We start from the raw sequence: 14,476 nt of genomic DNA on the forward strand, positions 1-14,476 counted from the left end.
TTTATCTAGGTTAGCCTCTCAAATAGAGGGAGAAACAAGGGAGGGCACCAGGACCAAACAGATGTATGATCACTGATAGTAAACTACACAAAGAGGGGACCACCTACTCTAGCAGTCCTGGGTGATGGTGGAGGATATGTGTTGCAGAAAAGGAATGGGGAAGGGGAGAGGACAAATTTGGTGGTGGGTATTCCCCTGATTCAATGTTAATATGTACCTAAAAATACTAATGTGAAAGATCTGTAAGCCACTATGATCAAAATGAAAATTAAAAAAAATACATCAAAATAAATTTACTCATAATAAAGCTATAAATAATTAATACTATTGCACTATGCCTGTAAGATTAGGAACTTTACTGTGCTGTCCTTAAATCTTTGACTAGTACCTGAAACAAAGAAACATTTTAATAAGTATTTGTTATAGGAGGGAAATGAATTTAGTCCCTTAGGATACAAAAAGAAGAAGTAGAAGAAGAGGAGGAGGTGGAGTAGGAAGAGGAAGAGGAAAAAAGAGGGAGGAAGAGGAAAATAAATAAATTATCATGACTAGTTCTTGGTGAATCCAGGCCTTCAAGTGCATCCAGATGAAAAGTTAGAATGCCCGTGTCAAAAACGGTGGTGAGAATGTTTCGCTGGTGAAGGGAGTGTTCTGTTTATGACTGCCACCCAACTACAATCATGTTTGTTATTATGGTGCTTAAATAAAGATATTATTTTGCAAATAAATAAATAAAAAGGTTAATGTAAAAAAATAAGAAATAAAATATCAGTGGTCATGGAACCAGAACAATAGCATAGCGGTAGGGAGTTTGCCTTGTACGCAGTCAACACAATAGGGACTCCGGTTCGATTCCCGGTATCACATATGGTTTCCTGAGTCTGTCAGTAGCGATTTCTAATCACAGAGCTAGGAGTAACCCCTGAGCACCGCCTGGTGTGACAATCCCCCCACAAAAAAAACAAACAGACAAAAATCAGTGGTCTAGTATATCAAAAGGATACCCAGATAGGTGATTCTGTGAATTCTGTTTAATCCAAGCCCTCTTTTCTTAAACACTCTAATTATGCTTTGTTTTCCCTAATAAACTTAATAACTTATAATCAGTTATATAAAGAGAATATAAATTTTTCTTAAAAACTTACATTTGAGGTTTGTGTATTTTCATATGGCCAATTGGGATTCCATCACCTGGCATTCTATGGGGTCCTCTAGCCCCGAAAGGAGTGATCTCTAATCTAAGTACAGAGCCAAATGTAAGTCATGAACATCACTAAGTGTAGTCCCAAAACTTCAACAAAACCTTAAATTTGATTTATATTTCTCCTTTCATTTTTAGTTACATTTAAACTTTATAAAATATGTATGATGGGGCCAGAGCAATAGCACAGTGGGTAAGGCACTTACCCACTCTCAGGCTTCTCTTTTAGTCCATCAAGTCCTGTAGCATAGTGAGATGGGGTCCTACTGTCCAGAGAAAGAAAGAATTCTTGGACCAGAAAGATAGTTCAGTGAGTAGGGCTTTGTAAAGACCAAGTTCCATTCTCAGTTCCTGGTATGCTCCTCTGAGCCTGCCACTGGTGATCCCTGAGTGCAGAGCCAGGAGTAAACCCTGAGCACAGCAGGGTGTGGTCCCCAAACAAACAAACAAACAAACAAACAATAAAACCAAAATAACATCTGATCTTTATAAAGTCTTCAAGTCTCATAAAGGTATAGTCTGCGCTCACTGTGGAAATCAATCTTAAAATTAATTTTTTTTGTTAAGTACTTTTCTAAGTATATACATATTTATTTCTCTTTTTTGTTTTGTTTTTTTTGGCCACACCCATTTGATGCTCAGGGGTTACTCCTGGCTAAGCGCTCAGAAATTGCCCCTGGCTTGGGGGGACCATTTGGGACGTTGTGGGTTCGAACCACTGTCCTTCCTTGCCTTGGCTAGCGCTTGCAAGGCAGACACTTTACCTCTAGCGCCACCTCTCCGGCCCCTATTTTTATTTTTAAACATGTAATCAAACTTTACTTTTTTCCACTATATACTCATTATGTTTCAATATATATGTTCTTATTATGTTCCCTTTTTTCTGTTTTATTGACATAAAAATTACATGTGTGGGGACCAGAAAGATAGCATGGAGATAAGGCATTTGCCTTGCATGCAGAAGACGGTGGTTCAAATCCTGGCACCCCATATGGTCCCCTGAACCTGCCAGGAGCTATTTCTGAGTGTAGAGTCAGGAGTAACCCCTGAGAGCTGCTGGGTGTGACCCAAAAACCAAAAACAATTACATGTGTGTATAATGTTATAATATTAACATTATATATGTCAAGCATATAAGTTAATGTATAATGTGTCATACAGTTACATATTCCAATCTTGTTCATGGTTATATGGTAGACATAATAAGAATATATAAAATTTGGAACTGGAAAGATATTACATCAGTTAGGACACTTGACTTACACATGGCCAACCAGTGTTTGATTCTGGTGTCATATATAACACACCCTCCAGGAATGGTCCCTGTGTGCAGAGCCAAGAATAAACTTAAGGACTGCTAGTTTTTACCCAATAAATATATACACAAATTATTTACCTGTCTCAATTAATTTTATATTAAGACACTGTTTCATAGATATTCTTGCCCAATTGTCTAAGTGCTTCTTCAAGATAAATTTATAAAAGGGAATTGGAGTTAATAGGTATGTTACAAATCTTGATATGTAGTACCGAATTTTCTTCTTTATTTTAGTTTGTGCTATCACTAAAACTGTTCGTGAATTCTTGCCCCATCACTGCCAATCATCTCTCGATATTATTGTTAGTTTCACAAACAAGAGTCTGGCTTGAAGTTTACACCAGGCTGTGAAGGATACAGGTCCTGTGATTGGCATTAATATTTTAGCACTCTAGAAAATCCTGATGAGGACTTTCTAGTTTTGTCATCAAAACTAAGCTTTGGGGGCCGGAGAGATAGCATGGAGGTAAGGCATTTGCCTTTCATGCAGGAGGTCATCGGTTCGAATCCCGGCGCCCCATATGGTCCCCCGTGCCTGCCAGGAGCAATTTCTGAGCCTGGAGCCAGGAATAACCCCTGAGCACTGCTGGGTGTGACCCAAAAACCACCAAAAAAAAAAAAAAACTAAGCTTTGATGAGGTTCCTTATTAAAACTAATATCAAAACAAAAATTTATTTAAAATTCAAACATAGTATATTTTAACTTAGTTTCTTTCAGGCTCTGTTCTATGTAACCCTCAGAAAGTTAATAAAAGGTATGCAAGGAGAAAAATTTTTATCTTGATAATGACTTTCTCAAGTTCACAGTTACTAAAAGGAAAATCTAGGAGTTGAACGAAAGTCTGCAAAGCTCAAAATCCTTGCTTTAGTCATTATCTATTCTGTCTCCCCATAACAGTTAGCCCCCCGCCCCAAAAACACTCACAACAATATGTGCTTCTTATCAGTACTTTTCCATTCTTTAAGAAAATCTACCATGTTCAAAGAAAATTATGATGATTGGTTGATTGGTTGTTCAATTGGATTGGGACATTAGTTTTTTTTGCTTCTATAAACATTTTTACAATTTGAATACTTAGGTATGTGATCCAAGTTGACCCAGAGAAACATCTTTTGGAGAAGATAACTGACAGGGTGCCAGATGGCCCCCTGGTGACCTGATCTAGTTAAGTGTCCTGCCAGAATTGGATCCAGATCCATCTGATTCCAAAGCTGAAACCTTTTACTATGACTGTGTACCGCCCCATACAGAGACTCATGCTCAGAGAAGAATAAAAAGCAATGCATCATTTCCTTATAGAAAAATTTCACCAAAAGTCAAAATCTTAGAATCGCTTCATGCTGACCATTGTTATCAGAGCAAAGAAAGCTCAAGGTCATAAGCATAGAATTTCAGCTCAATTTAAGGTTTTAGTGTAAGAGTGTTGTGTTGTGTACTGAACGTCAAAACTATGATGTAAATTGAGTAACATGGACAAGAAAAGCAGTTCAAGATTCAGTTATTATTACAGTAGTAGGGACTATTGCACACCTTATTAAGAGAGTTGCTCTGTTTTATTTATTTCTAGCCCAGTGTGGTTTTAATGACAGGCCTTCCCATTCTTTAGTACGGACCAGAAAGCCATATTTTTCTGTGTGAAATTGGACAACTTATTAAATATTGTTTTATTTTAATTTTTGTTTTGGAGCTACAACTGATGATGCTCAGGAGTTACTTCTGGATCTGCTCTCAGAGATCATTTCTGGTGGGTTCCAGGGACCATATGAATTGCTGAAATAGAACCCTTGTTTGCCACATCCAAGGCAAGCTCTTTTCTTGTACTATTTATCTGGCCCTCCAACTTATTAAATATTTTAAATTTGGAGTCAAAATCCTATGGCAGAACATATCTATGAGTCAGCCTTGGTCGTTAGCTATAGGAAAACTTTGACCAAGAAAGATCAGTGCCTCAAGTCATGAATTATAATCTTCTTCACCTCTAAAAGATTAAAATCCTTCCAGCCAAATCTCTATTTACAGTTCTATTCTAGTTCCTCTTCCTAATTATATTTAGACTTCAGCCATGTCTTTTTAGGGAGAATTTCCTGCCAACTTTTAATTCAATTGACATAGAATTAATCCATTTTGTTATTATTATTGCCATTATTATTTTAGAGTTCCTTTTATTTGGGGAGGCAGGTTTCCTCAAGCAGTGCTTGGGATCTCTTCCAATGATATTAGTTCAATCAAATGGGATAGTATTGTGTTTTTTTTTCTTATTTAAACACCATGGTTACAAGGTTGTTTATAATACAGTTTTTTTTTAAATTTCACAGATGAAGTTGTTCATGGTTGAGTTACAGTCAGCCATCAGTTTCCCTCTCACCCTCCCTGATGTTCTCTTTTCTCCCACCCACCCTCTTCCACCTGGCTTTGGGGCAAGCTTTTTCTTTCTTTTTCTTCTTTCTTCCTCCCTTTCTTCCTTCCTGCCTTTCTTCCTTCCTCCCTCCCTCCTTTCCTTCCATTCCTTCCTCTCTTCCTTCCTTCTTTCCACCCTCTTCCATTCCTCTCTTTCTCTCTTTTTTCTTTCACTCTTTCTTCCACTACTCTCTCTTCTCTCATCTCTCTTTTTCATTCCCTCCCTCTAGCTTTCCCCCACTCCTCTCTTCAAGGTCGGATCATTTGATATGAGAGTCCAAGAATCTGGTCTTGCTCAGATTATACCACTCTTGTCAGTGCTTGGGAGGGTCATGTAGTATCGGGGTTCAAACCAGGTTTGGATTCACAATCCCTGTACCATCTACCTGATTCATTTACTCTTAGGATGCTAGTTGATTCTTACTCTTCACTCAGTTTAGTTACTTCTACTTAATTGAAAATTCTAATCCATCACATAGTGGACAGCCCAATTTTTATCCGAGTTCTTCCATGCTGCTGGATAGTAGGTACCAAATCAAACACACAGAAAATAAGTTGTTTTAAATATAAAAATCACCTCTAAAGATAACCTGAGAGTTGTGGGCAATTTTTAGTGTGTGATTTTTTTCCCCTCTAAGAATACTGTTAGAATTGTAGTTTGTAGAAGAAAGAGATGCTCACTTATTTTTAATTTTTTTGGGGGGAGGGGCTTGGGCCACACCCAGGAATGCACAAAGCCTACTCCTGGTTCTACACTTGAGGATCATTCCTGACAGGCTTGAGAGAACATATGGGATGCTAGGGATTGAACCTAGTTTACCTCGTGTAAAGGTCTTATCCTCTGTACTATCTTACTGGCCCTGAGAAATATTCTTTTAAGTGCCAAGATGGGCACAATGAATTAGACTGGCTATTAATTCAAACTGAAGACTGATAGAGCAAGAACAGACTTATAGTCAAGGGCTGGAAAACAATATTTCAAACAAACAATTCCCTTTAAAAAGTCAGGATGATCAGCTTTATGTCAAGCATCATAGACTTTAAATTTTAAGAAGTGACAAAAGTCAAGGTTGGTCATTTCTTAATATTTAAAGGCTATATATACAACATGAAAAATTCATGTTCTCAAACATACACACACATAATTAGGGACCATAGCAATACTTAAAACAACTAACAGACCTGAAGGAAGATATTGACAGCCAAATGTTGAAGACCTTAACACCAATTTATTACTTATACTAAAAGTCAACAACAACAACAACAAAAAAAACACCTGGTTTTGTAATAAGAAGAAATGAAAGAGAACGCCTTAATATATATACATATATTTGCTAGTTTATGTACACAGGTTACTATAATTCCTATAAAAATCAAATACACATTCTTCTCTAGTGCTCATGTGACATTCTCCTTGATAAATCACATACTTCCATAAAAAAACCCTCCATAAAACAAGAAGATAGAAATTGTATTCATTATCCTGTCAGATCATGATGCACTAAAAATGGAAGTTAAGCAGAAATAGAAACAGGGTCCAGAGTAGTAGCTCAAGCAGTAGGACATTTGCCTTGCAAACGCTAACCTAGGATGGACCATGGTTCGATCCCCTGATGTCCCATATGGTCCCCCAAGCTGGGAGTGATTTCTGAGTGCATAGCCAGGAGTAACACCTGAGTGTCACCAGGTGTGGCCCATAAAGCAGAAAGCAAAAACAAAAACAAAACAAAACAAAACAAAACAAAAAACAAAAACAAAAAAAACTAGAAATAGAAACAAGGAAAAAGCACACACTTTGAAATTAAATAACTTACTGCTGAACAACCAGTGAGTCAAAATGGAAATCAGAGAAAAATTAGACAGACAAAAGACCTGGAAACAAAAGAGAATGAATATAAAAGGTACCAAAACAAATGGACCACAGTAAAAGAGCTATTCAAAGGGAAGTTTATACCAATGTAAGCATTCAATAGGAAGCAAGAAAAGGCCTTGAAAATAAAGACTGCATTTTCTTTGTAAACCTCAGTGAAACTGGAATTGACCCTTTATTTCAGAGTGACAGTTTTGCCTGCTTCAAGCCACACAACAGTTCCAGAGTCTGTTAAATTGTCACTGGAAAGGAAAGGCAAAGAATAATATTAAGAATTAAGGGGTTTTTAGCAGCACGGGCGGGCAGCTGGCAGACCTCCGCATGTGCCAGCGGCCTTTTGGCCTGGCCTAGGGTAGGGGGTCCCGGACCTGGGTCACCCGGCCCCCCTCTCCCCCTTTCCTCCGGATCTCCAGGTGGGTTTCTGGGAGGAGCTGATGGGGCACCCTGGGTTTTTCCCCACTCCCAGGCTGGGTCTGGGGACCGGCCTAGGTTGGGCTTAAATCCCTGTCCTTCAGGCTTGGGAGGGTCTCTCTCTCCCTTCCTGGAGCAGGATTTTTAGCAGCACGGGCGGGCAGCTGGCAGACCTCCGCATGTGCCAGCGGCCTTTTGGCCTGGCCTAGGGTAGGGGGGGCCCGGACCTGGGCCTGACCTGCTCCAGGGTTGGCTTATAGGGTGGCGTTTGATCTGGGTGGTGGCAGATAATTGCTCAGCTATACTCAGGCTGTCACTGGCAATTTCATACCAGTCTACATTTTGAAACCGCGCGGGGGCTAGCGCCCCCGCGCGAACTTATGCTCCTCCCAACCACCAGTACCCCTGATTTACCCTTCTTACCTTCAGTAACAAACAGTTTTAATCTCTGTCCAAAGACATACAGTAGATCTTACAAATCTCAGAACTATATAGAAGGACATAAATCGAACACATATTGAACACATATATATTTTGAATATTTTATGATTATTTTCTTTAACTGCTGTAACTCTCTATATATTCTTCTACCATCATTTTTCTATCCACTTTTCATCTTGTCTTTTCTTTGTAAGCTGTATAGTAAGGATTGTTGGTGGAACTGTCCCTCAGTTTGATGCCTATGATTGAACTATGTCATGGAAATTGCTGGTCTTGTTCCTATTGCCTCCAAATGCACCAATAACGCTTCATGGCATTGATCCTTGTTTGCATAGACACATTAAAATGGGAAAACACTATACATACAGATTAGTTATTATCTAATAAATCTCATTACAATGTACCTTACACCCTGAACATTGATATAATGACCTGGCACAGGCCTCAGATGAATGGGCATTCTCCATTCACACTGGAACCAGGCACGCTATCTACAAAACATCCAAGGTCTTTTATAGCAACAGTTGGAAGCAGTCCTCTACCAGGAAAGACACTACCAAGGGTCTGACATCGACCTCCTAAAAAGACACCTCCGTTTACACTGAGAAGACGTGACAACAACAATGACCTGCTCTACAGGACATGGTTCTCTCTATTGCCCCTTAAGTGTGAGATGAAACGAGAGAATGCTCTGCATCATCCTGACTGCTATAGGAGACATGTAGACTCCAGGATCTTTAATACAGAAGCATGATACCAACAACAGAGACTATGTGAGGAATGGAGGTGTATTGCCACTACAGACAATGACTTGAATTGGACAAACTAGTTTGCCTGGAGCCTAGAGTCAGTCCTGTGCCAGGAAACTTCAGGGGTAGGGTCTCCATCTATTTAGACCATAATTTGTCTTTCCATGTCCCTTATGTTTTGGTGGGCCTATGCAAACAAATGCCACTTTAATATCGTTTTTTACTATGGTCCCTTGACTCCAATCCTTAAGAAAAACAACCCACTAAAACTTTTGAGGTTAATTTAAACTAGTAAGCATGTGCATGGATCTAGATAAATGTACTTTGCCCTCAATGTTTAAAGAGTTACATAAGTCTAATATCTTTAGATTATATGGTGTGCTGCTAAGAAATAATATGTACTACAACGGGGGATTTGAGGGACAAAGTAATTGTATGGTACATGGGTTCAGTTTTGTTTTTCTTAATGTTCTTTGGCTGAAAGTATAAGGCTGGGATATCATCGATGGGACTACTGAGAATCCTGTTTATGGGTGATTGGGCTTCCACTGTAACTTTACCCTGTCCTCTTTCTTTGCATCTTTGTTGTCATAATTAAAATAAAAAAAATTTAAAAAAAAAAAAAAAGAATTAAGGGGGGTGGAGAGCTAGCTAGCTAGCTAGCTAGGGTGTTTGCCTTGCATACAGCCATCTTGGGATAGACCTGGGTTCTATCTCTGGTATCCCGTATGTTCCCCTCAGCCTGCTAGGAGTGATATATTAGCACAGAGCCAGGAGTAACCACTGAGTGCCACTGGGTGTGTCCTCTCCCCCCCCCCCCAAAAAAAATGAAGGACAGCTCTTTGACATTATCTTCATCAGAATCATGTAATGTATCTGGCACATTTCCAGGAGACACAAGCTGGTGAATTTATAGCCTACAGAAATGGAGAAATCTTCAAATAATCGGTTCAATATTTGAAGTTCATAATTACCTTTTAATCATTCTAAAATTACTTTTAATTCACAATTGTTTGCTCTTCATTAAAGAACTATGGGCAGGACCAAGATCTCTAGATACAGAGGTCTGATTTTACCATCCAAGTCAAAGCAGAAGTCTCCCACACACCACAAAAGCAGCAAGGGGAAAGTAAATGATCATGCAAGGAGTCTAGAGTTAATCCCATGACAGTATACTTTAGGGGTGGAAAAACCTTTTATCTCCTAGGTCAAAGGAATTCCATCTACAATCCCCAATAGTTACTGTGCCTATGCAGGGGGATAAAGAAAAGGAGAAGAAAAAGAAAGCACAAAACAATCATTTTTCCACATGTTTACTTATCGATTGATCGATTTTTTTTGACGTCTTTATTTTGGTGTGGAGATTAAGGTTGATGTCTTCAATATTATTTTATTTTGTCTTGTCTTTCTCTTTCTTTTTGCACTCGAGCATGATTTGATTTCAGAACTGAGACTATTGTGTGGTGCCTGTCTTTTATTGCTGTAGTTCTCACCGGTTATTTAATTTGATATTTCTTTCTGTATTGTTGTGGTGTTTCAATTACCTTTTTTACATCCTCTCTCAAACTGAGGTTGGAAGCCTCTAGAGGGACTCTGCCCATTTTCCGAGTATTTGACTTTTGACTTCATTTTTTATTTTTTTTCCTCTTATTTTGTACCCCCAATCTATTGCTTTTCTTTCCTTCAAACAAAACCACATACCTCGATTTATCTAACTCTGCCTCTTAAATAGAGGGGGAAATAAGGGAGGGTTCCAGGACCAAACAGATATGTGATCACTAATAGTAAGCCAGACAAAGAGGGGTCCACCTACTCTAGCAGCCCAGGGGGTGATGGTGGGGTATATGGGTTGTAGAAAGGGTACTGGAATGGAGGGAGGACATATTTGGTAATGGGTATTCCCCTGATTCGATGTTAATATGTACCTAAAATACTACTTTGAAAGATATGTAAGCCATTATTAAAAAAATTTTTTGTGTTTTTAGTCAGAAACTTTCTTTGACTTACATGTATTATTATATAAATTATATGTTATGTTACTATATTATGTTATGTTAGTTTATCTCATTATGTTAATCAATTTTGTCTCTTGAATAAATTCTTACAATAAAAAAAGAACTATGGGCAGGATTTCCAGATTCACCAACCTGACTTATCTTACCTTGACTGTTGACACATGATTGATGACAGGTTTCTCACAAATTGAAGAACAGTCTGAATCTAAATAGCTGAAAATAATTCCAGATCTAGTTTTCTCTTCCAATAGTTCTGTACACTAAAAATGACAATGATTCTAATCCTTAAAAGTCTAATGTTTTCAAGGATCTTATGCTTCTCTTAATCATCCATTTCATATTAATGATTATAGCTTTATTCTCTTGTGACAATTTCACCCATTGATTTTTTGGTAAGCCAACTCTTTGGAAATTGGCCACCTCAAATACAAGACTTCTCAAGGCAACCTATTTTCTTAAAAAAATTCCCCAAATTCTGCAAGGATTAGAGTATGTTTTATTCTTACCCTTAGAGGCAAAGAGCACAAAATCATACATGAGTTCAGATACTGTCCATTTGCACATAAAATCTTAAGCAAGTTTATGAAGTGTCAAGTTCAGTTTCCTCAACAGAGAATAGAGCATCATACTTTGTTCTTAATGATATTTTCATGGGAATATAGAGGAATATAAAGTGGAACAATGTAGAATAATGACATAACACACTATAATCCTTCCATAAATGGTAGTTACTGGTGTGTTTTTCAACTCATTCGCCTGTTTCATTGACAAATCAATAATTTTTTGCTGGGGGAGGCCCACACCCAGTGACACTCAGGGACTACTCCTGGCTATGTGTTCAAAAATTGCTCCTGGCTTGGGGGAATCATATGGGATGCCGGGGATCATTCCCGGGTCATTCCTGGGTCAGCCGAGTACAAGGTAAATGCATTACTGCTGTACCATCGCTCTGGCCTCGAATCAATAATTATTAGGCATAAAAAGTGAATATATCTTTACAGTTATCCTTTCCATAGGAGACAAGCTTCAACCAGCCATGAAACAGAACCAGGCTATTTATTAGAAAGGGCTGCAACCCATAAATTACCAGTGATGTAGAAACCAGTAGAAGTCACAAAGGCAAATGACAGAGCATTAGCAGTCCCTGACTCTCCTATTCTCACCTGATACCAATAGTGAGGGGCAGATGGCACAGAAAGAGCCCAGACGGTATCCCCCACCTTCCTGCAGTCCACAGCTGTGCCTTGCAACCTGCGAGTGCATGCTGGGGCATCCCAGCCAGATGAAGGATGGTGGATACAATTATCTCCCAGCCCTTTGAAGCTTGAGCCAGGAATATTTGTTGTCACTATCACATGAGATTACGACAGCACCATCTTCCTACAGAAGACAGAATGCTTTGTACACCCTTCTCCTTCTGCCACTGTCAGAAAACAGGAAGTGGGGAAAGGGGCTGGGGCCCCTCTTCTCTTGGTCCAATTTCACACTTTGGTTTTTCAGCATTAATAAATTGGTTACATTTGCCCTGCCTTTGGCAGGCAAGGTTTCTAATAACACTCTCTGATCCCTTCAGAGATCATGCATCACTGGCATGGTAGGAGCTCTGATTACCTGCACCCCATCCCCCACTCTGGGCTGCTAAAGGTCCCACATATTAGTAGGGGTCAGGCACTTGCCCGCACAAGGGCAGTCTAGGAGAAGGGCCATGGTTCCGAGGAACTGTCAAAGAACTCAAAGTCTAAGTTTGAGCTAAGTTTGAGCTCAGGCAATGTGCAGCTTTCGTCATCTGTCAATCCTATTTAGTTTGCATATAGATTGAGAAAATGTGTGAGATTTTTACCACAAAAAAAATCAGTCCAGAGAATTCAATGTGTATGTGTTGTGGGTGGGGGGTGGGGATTGGTAGTGGTGGTGGTGGTGGTGGGTGGAGAGGACATGAGAGAGACCAAAAAAATGTGTGATGCAGATGTCTGAGACTTAATTTTGGCTCAAATACTGCTTTCTTTGTGAAGCTGAGGATCTTTGGGGATGGAAAGCCTGAATGAGGACAATGTGTAAATGTGTCTACCTTTCCCTGAGAAAGCACTGTCCTGATCATAGAATTAGATGCACAAGAATTTTCACAACTAATTTTTAAAACCTCTGAGAAGAGGCCCCAAGTCAGGGCCCCGTCACAATTTTCAGCCTTGATGAGCCAAGGAGGAGAAAAATAAGGAAAGAAAGAAGCCAGAGAAGAAAAAAAATAAGGAAAGAAAGAAGCCAGGGAGCACAACTGGCAAAAACAAATAGAGTAAGAAGAGGTGAAGAGAAAGAAAGCACCATGAAAAAAAGTGGGAGTCGAGATGAGGAGAGGGAAGAAATCCAACCATATTCCATATGCTAACTTCTGTTGAGAGAAGAGTTTTCTTATATAATCCAGTGTCTGCTTCCAGGGGTGCCCATATTTATTTAAAAAAATCAGACACAAACACAATACTGACAGAATATTACATGGTGTCATGCAGACATCAGTGTCACAGGCATAATAACAAAGAGCAGAAGATATCTTGGTGAGGTTTTATTGGGAGATGGGTCTTGAGATAATTCTAGAAAGAAAGATGAGTTCAAGCAAGGCATAGGTGACACCTGAGAAAGCAAGGTTAGGTGCTGGGGTGATACCAGAAAAAAAATAAGTATAAGAGAGATAGGGTAGAAGATGAGAGAGGGGAAAAGAACAGGGAGGAAATGATGGAAAGACAGATGGAAAGAAAAGGAAATATGAAGAGGTGAAGAATGTCTTTCCCCCACCCCAGTTCTTGGTACTACACATATATGACTACTTAGGCCTTTTAAGCAAAATAATGTCTTTGAAAGCTTCTGAAAGACTCCTAACTCCAAGCATTCTTTTACAGCAGACCTGCTTTAAGCTCATGAAGAAGAAAACAGGTCCCTGTATAGATAGCAGAAGGAGAAAGTGCTTTCCTGGACCCTAAACCTAGCTCTCTCTAGCAGACGAACCAAAACATGGGGGCCGGAGCAATAGCACAGCAGCAGGGCGTTTACCTTGCATGCGCAGCGCTTATAGTTCCCTGAGCCAGGAGCGATTTCTGAGCACATAGCCAGGAGTAACCCCTGAGCATCACAGGGTGTGCCCACCCCCCCCCAAAAAAAAGGATGATCCAAACCAGCACTCCTGTAGCTCCCCTGCCTATTTACACAGTCTCTGCAGTAGATTCCAAAGAGAGTTGCTGCCTGTCCTCATCCTGGAATCTCCCTCTTTCATTCTCTCATATCTTCCTCTATAGTTTTCAGGAATCCTGGAACTGAAAATTGTTCTTTTTTGTTTTGAAAAAGTTTAATCTTCATTTTGAGTTGCTGCTTCTGTTATTAATAATTTATTCCATATTGTTATGTGCTGATAAAAACTGGGTCTGTGGGGGGCAAGTAGGGGAGAAGTCATTTGTAGTATTTGCCAATTTCTATGATATAAAATAGACACATTTTAAGCTAATCTTGTAAGGGTTCTCTGTCACACACACACACACACACACACACACACACACACACACACACACACACCCTTCAGTGCTCAGGACCTATTCCTGGCTCTTGGTTCAGGAAGTTTCGTTGGTAGTGCCCAGGGTACAACTACAGTGGAAACTAAGATTTAACTCAAGTCAGCTTTGTGCAAGGCAAATGCCCAACATGCTGTATTATCTCTCCGGCTCTGAATTTTTAAGTTTTCGAAGTATTTTTAAATTTTAATCACTGTGATCTACTAAGTTGCTCATAGTAATGGAATTCCAAAGCTTGCTCTTCAAGCCTATATTCCTTCTCCTGAGAAGATGCATCTCATGTGCTTGACTTCATGTCTCTTTGCTTGCTTTTTCCATTCTAAAGAAACCTTTGTTTTCTCTTGATCATGTCTTCCTCTTTCTCTCCCCTCACACCTGTCTAAATTCTTGTTCAATATAAACTATTCTGCTTTTCTATTTAATCTCCTCCTGAAGTTCTTTTCTGTGAGGCAAAGAACACTTTGCTGACCTAGAACACCTGTGCAGACAAGAAAACCAACTTTCTTTTGCTACAAAGAG

The sequence above is a fragment of the Suncus etruscus genome, chromosome 19 (genome assembly GCF_024139225.1).
Source record: "Suncus etruscus isolate mSunEtr1 chromosome 19, mSunEtr1.pri.cur, whole genome shotgun sequence".
In the NCBI taxonomy this organism is placed as follows: domain Eukaryota; kingdom Metazoa; phylum Chordata; class Mammalia; order Eulipotyphla; family Soricidae; genus Suncus; species Suncus etruscus.